This window comes from Meleagris gallopavo, chromosome 19, assembly GCF_905368555.1.
Source record: "Meleagris gallopavo chromosome 19, MGAL_WU_HG_1.1, whole genome shotgun sequence".
Classification (NCBI taxonomy): Eukaryota; Metazoa; Chordata; class Aves; order Galliformes; family Phasianidae; genus Meleagris; species Meleagris gallopavo.
This window is the reverse complement of record NC_139422.1, coordinates 3,134,369-3,147,435: the sequence shown is the minus strand read 5'-3', so window position 1 is coordinate 3,147,435 and position 13,067 is coordinate 3,134,369. Positions and strand designations below refer to the sequence as shown.

At 51.2% G+C, this 13,067-nt stretch overlaps 1 protein-coding gene across 3 annotated transcripts in view; it reads left to right on the top strand.

Annotated features, from left to right (window-relative positions):
• Window positions 1-13,067, top strand: part of ASTN2 (astrotactin 2) — a 261,724-nt gene that overhangs the window by 191,469 nt on the left and 57,188 nt on the right. The gene's annotated exons all lie outside the window — the stretch shown is intronic.

Sequence of the window (13,067 nt, the reverse complement as noted above, 5' to 3'; positions counted from 1 at the left end):
AGTGAGAGTTAGCAAAGCCCAATGGCAATTGTGATTAAAAACCTCATTTGGTTAAAAGTGGGGCTTTCTCCCGCACCTCCCTGCCAGCACCCAGAGCTGCCCAGTGCAGCCATGGCCCCAGCATTGTGTTTCTAGTCCTTGCCTGGAAGAAGGTTTGCTCTTCATCTCAGAGGAGCAAATTCCAATAATGGAGAAAGAAAACAAGCCACCGAACTGCTGTGTTTGGGATGGGGATTCCAGATTGCTCACACGTCGGTCAGGTGAGGCCAGACCAGGGAAACATGGGGTTGCTCCTTTGAAGCGGCTGGAGCTCTGCCTGGCAGCCAGAGTAGGAAACACAGATTATTATTTTTTTTCTTTTTATGACTGCCATGTGTTTGACAGGCCATTGAATTCACTGTGAAGAGCTGCCCTCCCCTTTCCCCGCTCTGGGGGACCATTCAGGACACAATGACCCCATTAACAGTTAAAGAGAAAAGCCAATCCTGAAACTCTCCCTTATTTTTCTGCATTGTTTATAACCAAACAACATTCCTTCCTTTATTCCTTTCTTACCCTGCAGGCCTCTGGTGCCAGATGACTTGATTCTCCTTCTTACCTTTATGTATTTACTAAGATGCCGGCTGCTGCAGCTTTCAAAGGCTTTGCTTGGTGCTTCACCTGGCCAAAAACCCCACCATAAGTATCCTCTCACTGCCATCGTGTCTCCATCCCATGTGGGCAGTGCACGCAAGAAAAACATATAAAAATAATTCAACCCCAGAAGGGGGAATCCTTGAGAGAGGGGTGTTGCAGGATGTGACGCTCTAAGGGTGTTTGGATATTGCTGGCTCTTCCTCCCCCACCAGTCCTGTGGCTGCTGGTAGGTAGGGACAAGTTGCTTCTGTTGTTAGGAGGTGCACCCATGTGTTTGCAGAGCATTGGCAGTGCAGGGTTGATAGAATCCCACGAAGTAGAAGGCTCTTGAGGATGCTGTTGGTTGGTCCCTTGCATCTTTTGAGTCTAAGCATGTGTGCTGTTCATGGTTGGGCATTGTTACAGTTGCAGCCACTTCTGATCGTGACCTGTGGTTGTGCCAACCTGCTCTCCAGCCCCATGGAAAGCTTCAGTTCTAGATGGTACCCAGCCCTGCCTTCTGCCCTCTGCAAAAACTTCCCACTTGCAAAACTCCGTGGCCTCTCCTTGCTTTGCGACTGGAGGACGCAGCCATTCCCTTGAGCCAGAAAATATTTTCTCCTCTTCTTCTTGGAGTTAAGTCAGGAGCAGTGAGTTTGGGGCTGGTCTAACGCACATCCTCTGCTCCTGCAGTGGCGTGGAAGGAGCCAGGAGCCGGTGTGGGTCAGCCGCCCCCCCGGCTGGACATGGTTTTTAAAGAGGCTTCTTTCTGGTGCTTGGAAATGCACAGCCCTCGGCCCAGCTGATGTGAATAGGAGCAGTTCCCGAGGTGAACTCGTGCACAAAACAAACCACACTTTCAACACCAGAGCACGGGGAGAGAACGGCTCTCCACTCGGGAGCCAGCGGAGAAGACAGAGAGCAATTACATCCCAAACTGTTTATTAAAACTTGTGGAAATTACTCATAACTCCATGTGTGTGATGGCTTTGTAGTTGAGTGATGCTCTTTGTTTGAACATGAGGCTCTCGAAGAGGGTGCGAGCGCGTGTGTGTGCGCGGCCCAGCCGCCAGCACATGATGTCATGGCTGAAGCAGGCGCTGCGCTGGAGAGAGGGAGAGAGAGAAATGTGTTTTACAGGGTGAGGTACAAACTGAAATGGCTGTGAACATCTGGAACTGATATTAGGCTTGGAAAATGTTTTCTGTCACTCCAACACTCCTCTGGAGGAAGGTTTCTGAAGTTAAGAAGCTCCGAAGGGGATGAGGGGGAGGGATGAGGGGATAACGTGACCGCTGTGCAAAGTACTTTTTATTTCTCTGTCCTGATTGCTGTTGCCAGACTGTCCCTGCCTGTGTCAGGCAAGGGCCTGGGTGTCATCGGTGCTTGTTGTGGAGCCTCGCTCAGAAGGTCCCTGGGAGAGCTGAGCCCTCCATGTAGGATGCTCCGGTAGATGGGACGCTGTATCCCCCATGGGGGTGGGTAGGATGGAAGGCTGCCTGCCCTGCTTTTAGGGTTGGGGGACTGGTTGCTGACCATTCTCCTTACTGTGCCTTGAACCCCTCTGTGAGAGTCTCAGCTGGTGGAGGCAGAGCTTGGCTGCATGGCTCTCCTCCTCCTCATCTCCAGTCAGTGCGCATCACCCAGTGCATCCTGCCTCAAACTACATCCAAACAGCAAAGGGTCAAACCCTTAGACATTGGTGGGAGTAGAGTGGAGTTTGTGCTGCTCTTGGGGCATGTGTTGCTGCTGTGATGCTGGGGGAGCTCTTTGATCCCTTTCTTGATGTTCCTCTGCCATTCCTGTGATTTCTCTGACTGCCTCTACCCAAAGAGCCCTGTGCCCAAACTTTCTGGTCCCCAGCACCAGAACAGCCCACGTCAGCATCCTCTACTCCCAGCGCTGCCTTCAGAGACCGATCCTGCAGCCCCTCCACATGGCTGCAACATGGAAGTCGGAGGACCAGTTCAACAGAGGAGCTGTTATCCAATGTATTCTCCTGGGTTGCAGCTTTTCCCAGTGGGGCGAAGGGTGCTTGCTCCATCTCACAGCCCTCTTACACCAGTTTTCCTCCTGTTGAATGAAAGCTGACCTCCCCCTTGGGAGCGGATTGATTTGTGAGCAGGGTGCCAGCAGCAAGTGGTGCTGACCTGTCCTGCTCCTCTGCTTCCAGAGGGAGCTCCTGCAAAGGGAAGCAGAACAAACGGGGCCTTTCTATAAAGGGATTGCCCCTGGGGCCGTGGCTCCTGCTGCAAGTCACATTGATTGCAGTTGTAGGAGGAGACCCTTCATCCAGAGCATCTTGTAGCCCTAGAAGGGAGGGGAACAGAAACACAGGCTGCAAAAAGCTTGTTGGAGCTCACATCGACCTTGGAGCAGGAGAATGCAGGCTTGAACTGTTTGGATCTCAGACAGGCTCTCAGACCCACAAACACTGAAGATGTGCTTATCCAAAGCCTGTGCTGCTGCTGCAGGCTTCTCCAGAGCACCGCTGTTCTGCAGAGGACTCTGTGACTCTGTATCATGCCTGTAAAAGAGTGAAATAGGTCAAACCAGAAGCAATAGCATTTTGCACACTTGCAAGTTGCTCTCCAAATAGAGGCTCGAGAGTGTCTTATTTATAACAGCTTGTCAGTGTTCTTCAGGCATCGTTCTGATGTGCCTGGATGGCTGGGGCTGGATAGATACAGCCATGGTAACCATCTCTTCCACCCTGTGTGTGCAAGCTGTGCTGCTAGTCAGGTGGAAACCAGCCGCAGGCTGGAGGAAGGGGAGAAAAACCTATTTGGCCAGAACAAATCTTGGGTCTGTCAGGAAGGAGCCCATGTGCTCTCCTTATGACCAAGTTGCACTCACGTTATGTGCCTTAAAATAGTCCTCAGGGCTCTGACTTCCATGCAGGCTGGGCACCAAGGAGATGATGCTGCCTTTATGAGGTTGTAGGAGTTGAGCTCAGTAGATGTGTTAATATCCAGGGTTATAATTAAAGCCAACAATATAGCAGATGTTAACGTTTCAGTGGTTAAACCAGTTGTTGTTAAAGATGCTGATGATCTGGAGTGTGGGTGATGATACTGACTGCCTCTGTGAAGACCTTTTGAGACCAAGCTCTATGTATTGATGTAGGTGCTGTGTTTGTAGGTGAATTTTTGGTTTCAGTGTTGGCCCAGGGGATGCAGGCTCTGTAGCTGGTGGGGCACAATCTGAGGCTGGAACAAGAAGCCAGGGCTCTGCTGGGTTCAGGAAGCAGTTCTTCTGTAGCTCTTTCAGGGGTCACCCGTGCATTGGACTTGATTCAGAAAGCATCCTTGAGCATCACTGGCGTGGAGAAAGATGTGATGGTGGGTGGGGGCTGAACCAACCTTGTACTCGGGGCTCAGTTGTCCCTGCCTGCTTGTATCTTGTGGTAGATCTCCGTGGGTTCCAGGCTGGGCAGGTACTCGGCAGACTCCAGCCGCCCCTTGGTGAGCATTGTGTTGTTTATGTAGTGCTGGGGTCGGAAATGAAGCAGCTTTGGCTGTGTGCAGGAGCCTGGCCAGGGCAGGGCTGCTGCATGGACGTGTCATTGCTGCTGCCTCCCCAGTAACCAGTGCATGAACAAAGCTGTTCTCCATCCCAGAGGACCTTACTCGAGCACTGCATCCACTTCTCTTGTTAGCAACAGGAAAGTTGATTCAAAAAGAAGCCTTTGAAGAGAAGGTCAAGTTTTTGGAAGCTGCTTCCTGGGATGTGTTGTGTAATAACACCAAGCTAGTGCTTAATTTTGGCCATTGCGCTCACTGTGAAGCACTGATTTCTCTCCCACTGGGACAGCTGTAGTTATTTCCACCTACCAGTGTCATTTTTGTATCCTGGAAAGCAGAAGGGAGGTGGAGGGTTCTCAGCTCTCAATTAGAGTTGAGTCAGTTGCTGAAATATTTCATTAATTCACATTTCCATATGGTTGTTCCAGGCGTCTATTTTTATCTACCCAGACACCTTTTGGACAGAACTGGGCACTATCTTTGCTTTCTCCTGAATCGTTTCATAGGTGGAGAGCTGGAACTGGCTGCAGCTCCTGCTGTGGCTCCCTGGGTGGTGCCAGGAGCATGGCACGTATTGAAGAGCCCGGTGTGTGCCAAGGGCTGTGCGCCGTCTGCTACCTCGCCCTGCATGCAAAGGACAGCTGTGGATGCTCCCTTCTAGCAGAGGAGGCTCTGAGTGTCTTAAATGGCAGTTAATGAGGCCAGGCATGGAGTGTTTTACTGGTTTGTAACTTGAGCTCCTAGGATAAACTTTCTCCCGATCTGGAAAAGTCAAGGGCACAAATCCGTCTTGTTGGAAAGCATCAAATGAGAGAGGGCTGCTGACACTGTTGGGCTGATTGTGGCACATGAATGCACTGCAGTGGAACTTTTTCACAGGAGCCGTTATTGATTAGAAAAGCCCATCTAGTCAATAAATTGTGCCTGAAGTTTGGAGGGAGGTTCAGTCTGTGTTTGCAGAGCTCACGTTTGGCAGTGCAGCCTGGGGAAACATGGAAAATTGGGGCTGTGGGCACCCATGGATGCAACGAGGCCCCTCTCTGGGTGTGTTGCTGTTCCACACAGAGATCTTCCCTTTGGATGGGCTCAGAGTTACACCCAAACTGACTTTCCTTGCCAGGCTGGGATTTTCCTGAAGGTTTTGCATGTTCCCCTTTCCAAGCAAAGCCTGAGATGAGGTCCTGAATGGGATGGCAGATCTGCTTTCCAGTCCTCTGGCTGCTGTTGAGGTCTCCCATGTGTGTTCAGTTCTGTCAGGTAGCTGAAATGCTATCCCAAAAGTTAGGTAGCATCCCCCCACACTTCTCTGGAAAGAAAGCAGGATAGGAAAGGGATACAAGCAGGCTCAAAGGCTGCCTTGGGACAGCTTGTCAGTCCTACTGAAGGGTGAGGACGGACTCTGGGGACTGCCCCAGAGGCAGGGACAGTAAGTGAGCTTTGGCTTGGAGATTGCAGTCCTTCTGAGCTGTGATCCTGCTCTACCACATCGGTACCAAGGCTGCTCCAGTCCACACCATTCCCCAGGTGGGTCTGTGCTAGATGGCACCCGGTGATGCCAGCCTTTGTCATGCCATCTCTGTGTGTGCTGTGCATGCCCTCAGTCCCACTGTCCTCTACCTCCCTGCTCACTGAGATGCTGGGGGCTGCTCCTGCTGAGCTGTGGCTCCAGGTGGAGCACTTCATCTTTTTCCCGTGTTGCTTTGGCATGAGAGAAGTTGAGCAAAAATGGAGAGGGATTAAACCTTGAGTCGGGGGATTTGCCAATTAAAATAGCTCTCCTCCTGCAGGTTTCATATGATACAGGAGTAGGGAGAGACCCTCCCCATCTCCCTTGTGACCCCTTCCCAGTTTGTTCAGCTTGCTAGGGATTGAGATCTGGCTCTCAGGAGGGAGAGGGCAGCTGGGTCTATGTTACATTTCATGCTGTTTAGATAGGATAAACCTTTCCTCTTCATAATTGGGTGATTGGACTTGTGAGCTTTTTCAGATATTAATCTGGAGACCCCGGAGGAGGTCAGATTAGGTTATAGAGACAAAATAGGAAATACTGCTATGGCTAGTGGGGTTTTTGAGGGATATAGTGGATATTCTACAGCATTCCCCTGCTGGGTTCCCACTGATGGAGCTGCATGGAGGGTCAAGGAGCAGTCTTATCACAGCATCATGTTGGTTTGGTCTTTGCTGGGAGCAACAGCCTCTGAACTCCTTCCACCCCTGTAATCCTGCTTTCACAGACACCCGGCCCATGACCTCTGCTTTGCCATAGGGAGGGGAAGGCAGGGATGACCTGCTGCTGTGGCTTGCTAGCAGAGTAGAAAACGTCTCTGTGCAAATGGGTGTCATAGCATGAAGAACCCTGGGACAGAGACAGCTTCATATTCTGAGCTGTGCCATTTGGACCACGTGAAAACTTTCTCCTCGTTAGCCCATGTCGTGCTGATTGGAGTGAAGGGTTTGATACACTCCAGAGAGAGTCATTAAGAGCTGTGAGTGTTTAAGTGCGTGCTTTTATGTGTCCTCTGTGAGAGCTGTGTGATGAGGGATGCCGTGTTGGTCCAGTCAAAGCTGGTGTGTCAGAGCTGTACTGATCAGGAGTGCTGTGCTGCTTCCAGCCCGTGTTTCTCCTGCTAATGGGGAATGGCAGACAGGGCCACCAATTCAGTAAAGGAAACTTCCAGTTATGACTGCTGAAGTGAAATCTCGAGGTTCTTCATGGCTGCTTGATAACTCATCGGAATGAAACAGGGTGATGTTGGGATGGGAAATACGGAAATACCTCCTTGGATCCTGGTTTTGGATCCCCTGCCTACGTGCAGCTCAGCTCCTGCAGCCATCCTTGGGTGCCCTCCCCAACCAGAGCATCTACATCCACTGGGAAAACCTGAACTGCAGTCAGAGATGCGTGGACCTGTGCAGCTGGGTCAATTAGCTGGTTTTAATGAAGCATCTGCACCTCCAAGCACACACCCATGTGCTTGGTCCCAAGGATGCTGCGTGCAGGAGTTCAGAGCAGCTAGCTCCACACAGCCACAGACAGTGCTTGGCTTTCTTCTATCTTCTCTGTCATTTGTGGATATCAGTAAATCTCACTGACTTCACTGTGCAGCCTGGGAGATTGAGGCAGTTAGCAGTAATGGCCAGGAGTTGTTTGTGGTTCCAGAAGAGCCAGCTAAGAGCAAATGGTGTTAAGTCACGTGCAGTTAGTACTCACTGTGATTTTTTTCCTCTCAAGCTACAGAAGCTCGCATTTGGCTTCAGGCTGTTTTCAGATCTCAATTTCCAGTTCCTTCAGGTAACCTTGGTGCCATCTTGGGAGATGGAACATGTTGAGCCCAGATAAGTGTGCTCATTCTGCTGTGGCTGAGGCAGCCTGCAGCCCAGCATCATGGATGGGAGAGGGCCACCCTTAGGGGCCGTGATGGGACAACATGCAGTAACCGTGAGGATTGTGCCCCCTGGTGTTCTGGTTTCACCTGAGGTCCTTTCACAGCCCTGTGGTTGATGGAGTTTCCTCTAGCAGAGCTCTGGGATGGGGTCTGACAGTACACCTGGGCTCTTTGCCTCGAGGCAAAGCCATGAAGCTATTGCTTATAGAAACGAGGAAGACTCTTCTCTAAAAGAGTGATCTAGCATTGGAATAGGCTGCTGGGGAAGTGGTGGAGTCACCATCCCTGGAGGTTTACAAGAAAAGGGTAGGTGTGGCACTGAGGGGCATGGTCAGTGGGCATGGTGGGGTGGGTTGGCAGTTAGATTTGGTAATCTTAGAGGTCTTTTCCAACCTTAATGAGTCTGTAATTCTTATTCAAGCTATGGATCTTCTGAAAGTCCTCAAAGATGAGCTAAGAGAAGCAGCAATGCTTATAGTGGGCACTCCAGACCTGGAGGGGAGCTGCATGCTCCCTTCCTTGGGATGTGGGGAGCACTCCTGGCACCTGCTCTGCCTGGCCCCACGTGCTCTGTTGCATCCTAATGCCAGAGCTGGTTGGGGACAGGGCAGGAAAGCAATGTGTGAACTGCAGGGGATATAAGAAGGTCACCCGGGTGTTCCAAGTGCAGCTGAGATGCAGGCAGCCATGAAGGTGTGTTCTCTGGAGGGTTGGCTGCTCAGCATCTGCCTGTGTCCTGCAGCCAGGAGCAGCTGCCGAGTTTCTTAGGAACAACCTGAGCTGCAGCAGCGCTGCCCCTGCTCTGGCTCTCGGCAGTAGGCTGATCCTGCATCTTGGACCTGTTCCTTTTGGGGTACCCCACCAGGAGGGTGGTGGTGCAGTGATGGCTGAGCCTCGGTGCGGAGCAACAGCAGAGCTAAGGTTGGAGATGGGAAATTCCTTCCTCCCTACACCCCAGCTCTCATCAGCTGCTCTCCTCAGGCACGCAATATTTTCCCTTTATCTGCTAATATTAGTCATAAAACAGTCCGGTTCTGTCCATAATCCTGTTAGAGCCTTTGACTCTTGTTCCTGCAACTCCCGGCAGCTCTAATTACAGATACTCATGCTTGTGATTAATGGCTTGATTCATTTCTGGTGGCACTGGTTTGATGTGCGAAGCCCCTTCCCCCCTGCAATGGTTTGTGCAAAGGGGAAATAATCTCTGTGGAAAAAAAAACCAGCACAGAAATGCAGCACTGGTGCCTTCCCTTCATCTGGCCCTTCTGCCTCTTGTCCATCCTCTTCCTCATCTCCCCTCTGCTTTTCATCCCTATAGTTAATGAGAACGCCTGTAATTGTGGCTCTCTTTAATTTTGCTGCACTGTAACCCATTAATCACTCCGATACGCGGAGCGTTTTCATGCTCCTTCACAAAAGGAGCAGGATTTTCTCCTCTGCTACGTGTTTTACAAGTGACTAATTGCATCAAGGCACCTTTGAAGCAGTGACTTCATCAATTGCTCATCCTGCAGACGCACGGCTGGTTATATGTGCCTGATCAGAATCCTACATTTATTAGGATTAATTTATTCTCCAATCATTTTTCTTCCACCACAAGGACAGGGAAGTTGAATGATGTTACTTGCTCAGCTACGTAAGCATGATTTCTTGCCTCATTACTGAGCCTGAGATATTTTTGTTGTATGCTGAAACTTCTCCAAATGGGAATGAGTAATGTTACGTCTCAAACAGAAGTTCTCCTGGGACACCAGAGAAATCAAGTTATTTCAGGGTGCCTGCAAATTGGCTTTAGATCCTCGGTGTCTTTCTTCCTAGTGTTCCCTCCCATTTGTCATGGGGCTGTTGTCTGCCTGAGTAATAACAAGTCTTGGGGTGTTGTGCAGAGGAGCTGGTGAATGTCCCAGCTAGAAACCATCCAAACATGGAGACAGCCAAGGTCAGACTGTTGGGGCTCTGAACACTGATGGAGCTGTGGATGTCCCTATTCACTGCAGGGAGTTGGACCAGATGGCCCTTAAGGTCCCTTCTAACTCCAGTGATTCTGTGATTCAGTGAAATGGGGTCACTTGGGCAGGAGCCTTGCTGGGGTGGGGGACTGTGGCAGTGCTGGGGGGTGTCAGCTGGGTGCTGTACAGTATGAGGTGCAGGAGCGAGGATGGAGCTGGAGTGGATGGTGTCCTTTGTGTCATGCACATCGCCGAGCTCAGAATAAAGGAGGTGGCTGCTTAGAAAGGTTGGCAAGAGGACAGCTCTGGACCTGGAAGTCTGGAGTCATGCAGACATGCTGATTTAATTTTGCCAGCAGCGAGCTGGCAAGAAGCTGGCTATTTTGATGGCAGATCCGTCCTGCAGGATGCCCAGCCTGGGTGCACGTTGCCTGGATTCACATCACCAGGAATGGGGCAGCCCCAGTGGGTGGCAGAGCAGCTGTTCTCTGCTTGGCTTGGAACCCCACTCCACTCCTTCCGTGTTGAGGGGCTTGGATGAGGGTGGGCAAGAAGAGATGTCACCAAAAAGCAGGTCAGGCAGCAGGGGCTGCTGGTCAGTGAGGGTCTCTGCCTACAGAGGGGGCTCCTGCACTGCCCGAGGCCAGCTGGGCTGCAGGCAGAGCGGGCTGCAGGCTGCCAGCTGACCTTTCTCAAACAGTTCATGGGTTTCCAGAGCAGCCGAGGTGTCAGCGGTGTAGAGCAGTCACAGCTTCCCAGGCACTGGAGGAGGAAGGCAGGGGGCACTCGAAAGGGGAGGAAAAGGCTCCGTCCTGGAAGGGTGGAAACCTTGCAACCTATTAACTGTTTCTCAGCAGAAAGCAAACAAGGGTGTGCTTTGCTCGCCCGCTCCCATCCTTTCTGCCCTTCCCCTCTTTGACTGCACACACTTCTCTCCTGGCTTCTGCAGAGGCAAGACCTGGAGGGCAGCGTTGGACATGGAGGTGACGGATGGTTCGGCCCCAAGGATGGGAGCAGACCTGGAGCAGCAGCGTGCTGGGAAGCACAGCTCCGAGCACTGCAGCTCCGTGCAGAGCCCTCTGCTCTGATGAAGCCTCTGCAATCAGATCTAATTAACAGCCCTGAGCCCCTTTGTGTACCCACGGAGCATGTTGTGGGGTGCTCTGCATTTCCTGACAGCTCCGCTCGCTGAGAGGGAGAAGCCCCTCTGAGCTGTGCTGTGACACAGCCTACAAGGAATAATCCGCTGTCGCTCACGGATGCCAAAGCCTGGGAGTAAATTAGCAGGCAGAGTCTCTGAAAGGAAACGTTTCCTTAAACGATTCCATAAAAGCTAATTGGCCTCTGAGAGCCACGTACCGGTGGGCGCTGCGTCCCAAGGGCTCTGTGCTGGTGGGATCTGTTCCTGGCTGCTAACGATGCTCAGTGTGATTTAAGCAGGTCACCTCAGTTCTCTCTGCCTTGGTTTCCCTGTCTGAAATGGGAAGAATACGCCCTTCCAGAGCACTGATAAGGTTTACGTACTAAAATTTTATTACTCCATTGGAGATCCTTGGCAGAGGGATATTGTGCAGAAAGAAGGTTAATGATGATAGCGGGGAGAGAATAAAAAGAGAAATTGCTGTTTTATTTTTATTTTGTTCTTTAAATGATGTTTAATAGCCAGTTTTCAATTCAGAAATAAAAGCCAATCCTCTGTGACCACCAAATTATCTCACCAGCGCCATCCTGCATGCTCACGGAGCCTGGGGAGGAGAGGAGCTCACCCTTCTCTGCTCGTAGGAGCAATTGGCAAAGCACGAGCTGGAGCAGCCCGATCTCTGGAGAGATTTTCTTTTCTCACTTAAGATTCTTATCTTCATTCATGAATTATTAAGCGTGCACTTCCCAGGAGCCTCTGTTGGGCTTCATGGGGTCTGTTGGTGCGGTAGGGCTGGTGTGTGCTGAAGTGTGAGCTGGGGGGAGCTGAGCAGAGCGGGACAAAGGGATGTGCCCAAAGTTGGGCTGCAGCTCTGCAGGGGGAATTCTGGGCTGATCCCAGCCCTTGCTCTGTGCATTTCCAGCCAGGTGAGCACATCTTGCTGCCATGACAACCTGCAGAGAAATGGTGCCCCATTCTGGAACATCAGCATCTCCCTGGTGATGTCTGCATTGTGGGCATCCTGTGGTGTCCCAGTGTGTCACCCCAGCTCTGGGCACATCAGCTGCACCACCTCCCAGCACGCTCTGACACTCTGAAGCCAGGTGTTTGCTTATTTATTTATTTTGTCCCTCACTTGCTTCCTTCCCCCCCCCCCCTCCCCCAAACATCAAAACTGCCACATTTGTCACGTCCAAGGTATTACAAAAGCAAGGGTCACATTCATGGAATACTTTTGGCTGGGGAAAAGAGCAGTGCAGAGGAGCTGGGTCTCTTCAGGGCGACATGGGGGGGACTGAGGGTGCTGTCTCCTCTCCTTCCTCTGCCTGTGGCCGAGGATGCTCTTAGCAGTGCTCCTGTGCTCAGCTATGCTTCGTGGAGATATGTAGTGTGATGTGGTTTGTTAGGAGAAGGGACATCGTTTCTTAAACCAACCGGTGGGAGAAAGAAACAGGTCAAGGAATGCTGCTTTTTTGGACGTGCAGCCCATGAGCTGAAAGGAGGTTGTGGCTAGGTGGAGTTCAGCCTCTTCTCCCAGGTGAATAACGATAGGATGAGAGGTGACGGCTTCAAGTTGTGCCAGGGGAGGTGCAGATTGGATATCAGGAAAGATTCATGGTCTGAGAGTGTTCAAGCGTTGGCACAGGGAGTGGTGGAAGCACCATCCCTGCAGGTGTTCCAGAACTGCAGAGATGTGGCACTGAGGGATGTGGTCAGTGGGTATGGTGGGATGGATTGGGTTGGACTTGGTGATCTGAGAGGTCTTTTCCAACTTCAGTGATTCTATGAAGATGAAGGGCAGAAACGAGTGGTCTTTATCTGCCTCTTAGCACCCCGTGCAGCGCGGCTGTCCCAGGATGGTGTCTCCCCATGGGGACTGAAGAGCCCATATTCAAGCCTAAAGCATCAGGCACCACTTCTTAGCATTGCTGTTAACCTCTTGCTTATATTGAGTTTCTTCTCACGAATTTAAATCATAGTTTTTATCACCTATTTAATAGGCTTGTAAACAAGGATCCTTGCATTATCCCCATCCCCTCATTGTGTTGGCCCCAGAACTTCCCCAACCTGCTTTCCACCCCGTGGCCATGCTCCTCTCACACATTGCTCCCTCTGGCATCATATGGGGAAGGTTACAGGGTGTAAGTGATGGAGAATTCATGGAAACGAGGGCTGATTGGTGGTTTTGTGGGCTTTTTGTCCATCCTCCCATCTGTGTCTGTATGAAGCCAATGCAGGCGACGATGGAGATAGCATTTGAAGCAGTAGTTGTCTGTTGATGTGTGTGTACAAAACCTCATACCACAAGACCCTGACCTCTCTGGGGACCTTGAGGTGCTACTGTACGATGAAATGGTCAAATTCTGTGGCACAGCAGAATGCCACATTGCGTTGCTAAAACTCATCTGTGTAAATGAGAGGAGCTCAGATCTCTGGGAGCCAGGCTGTGTGT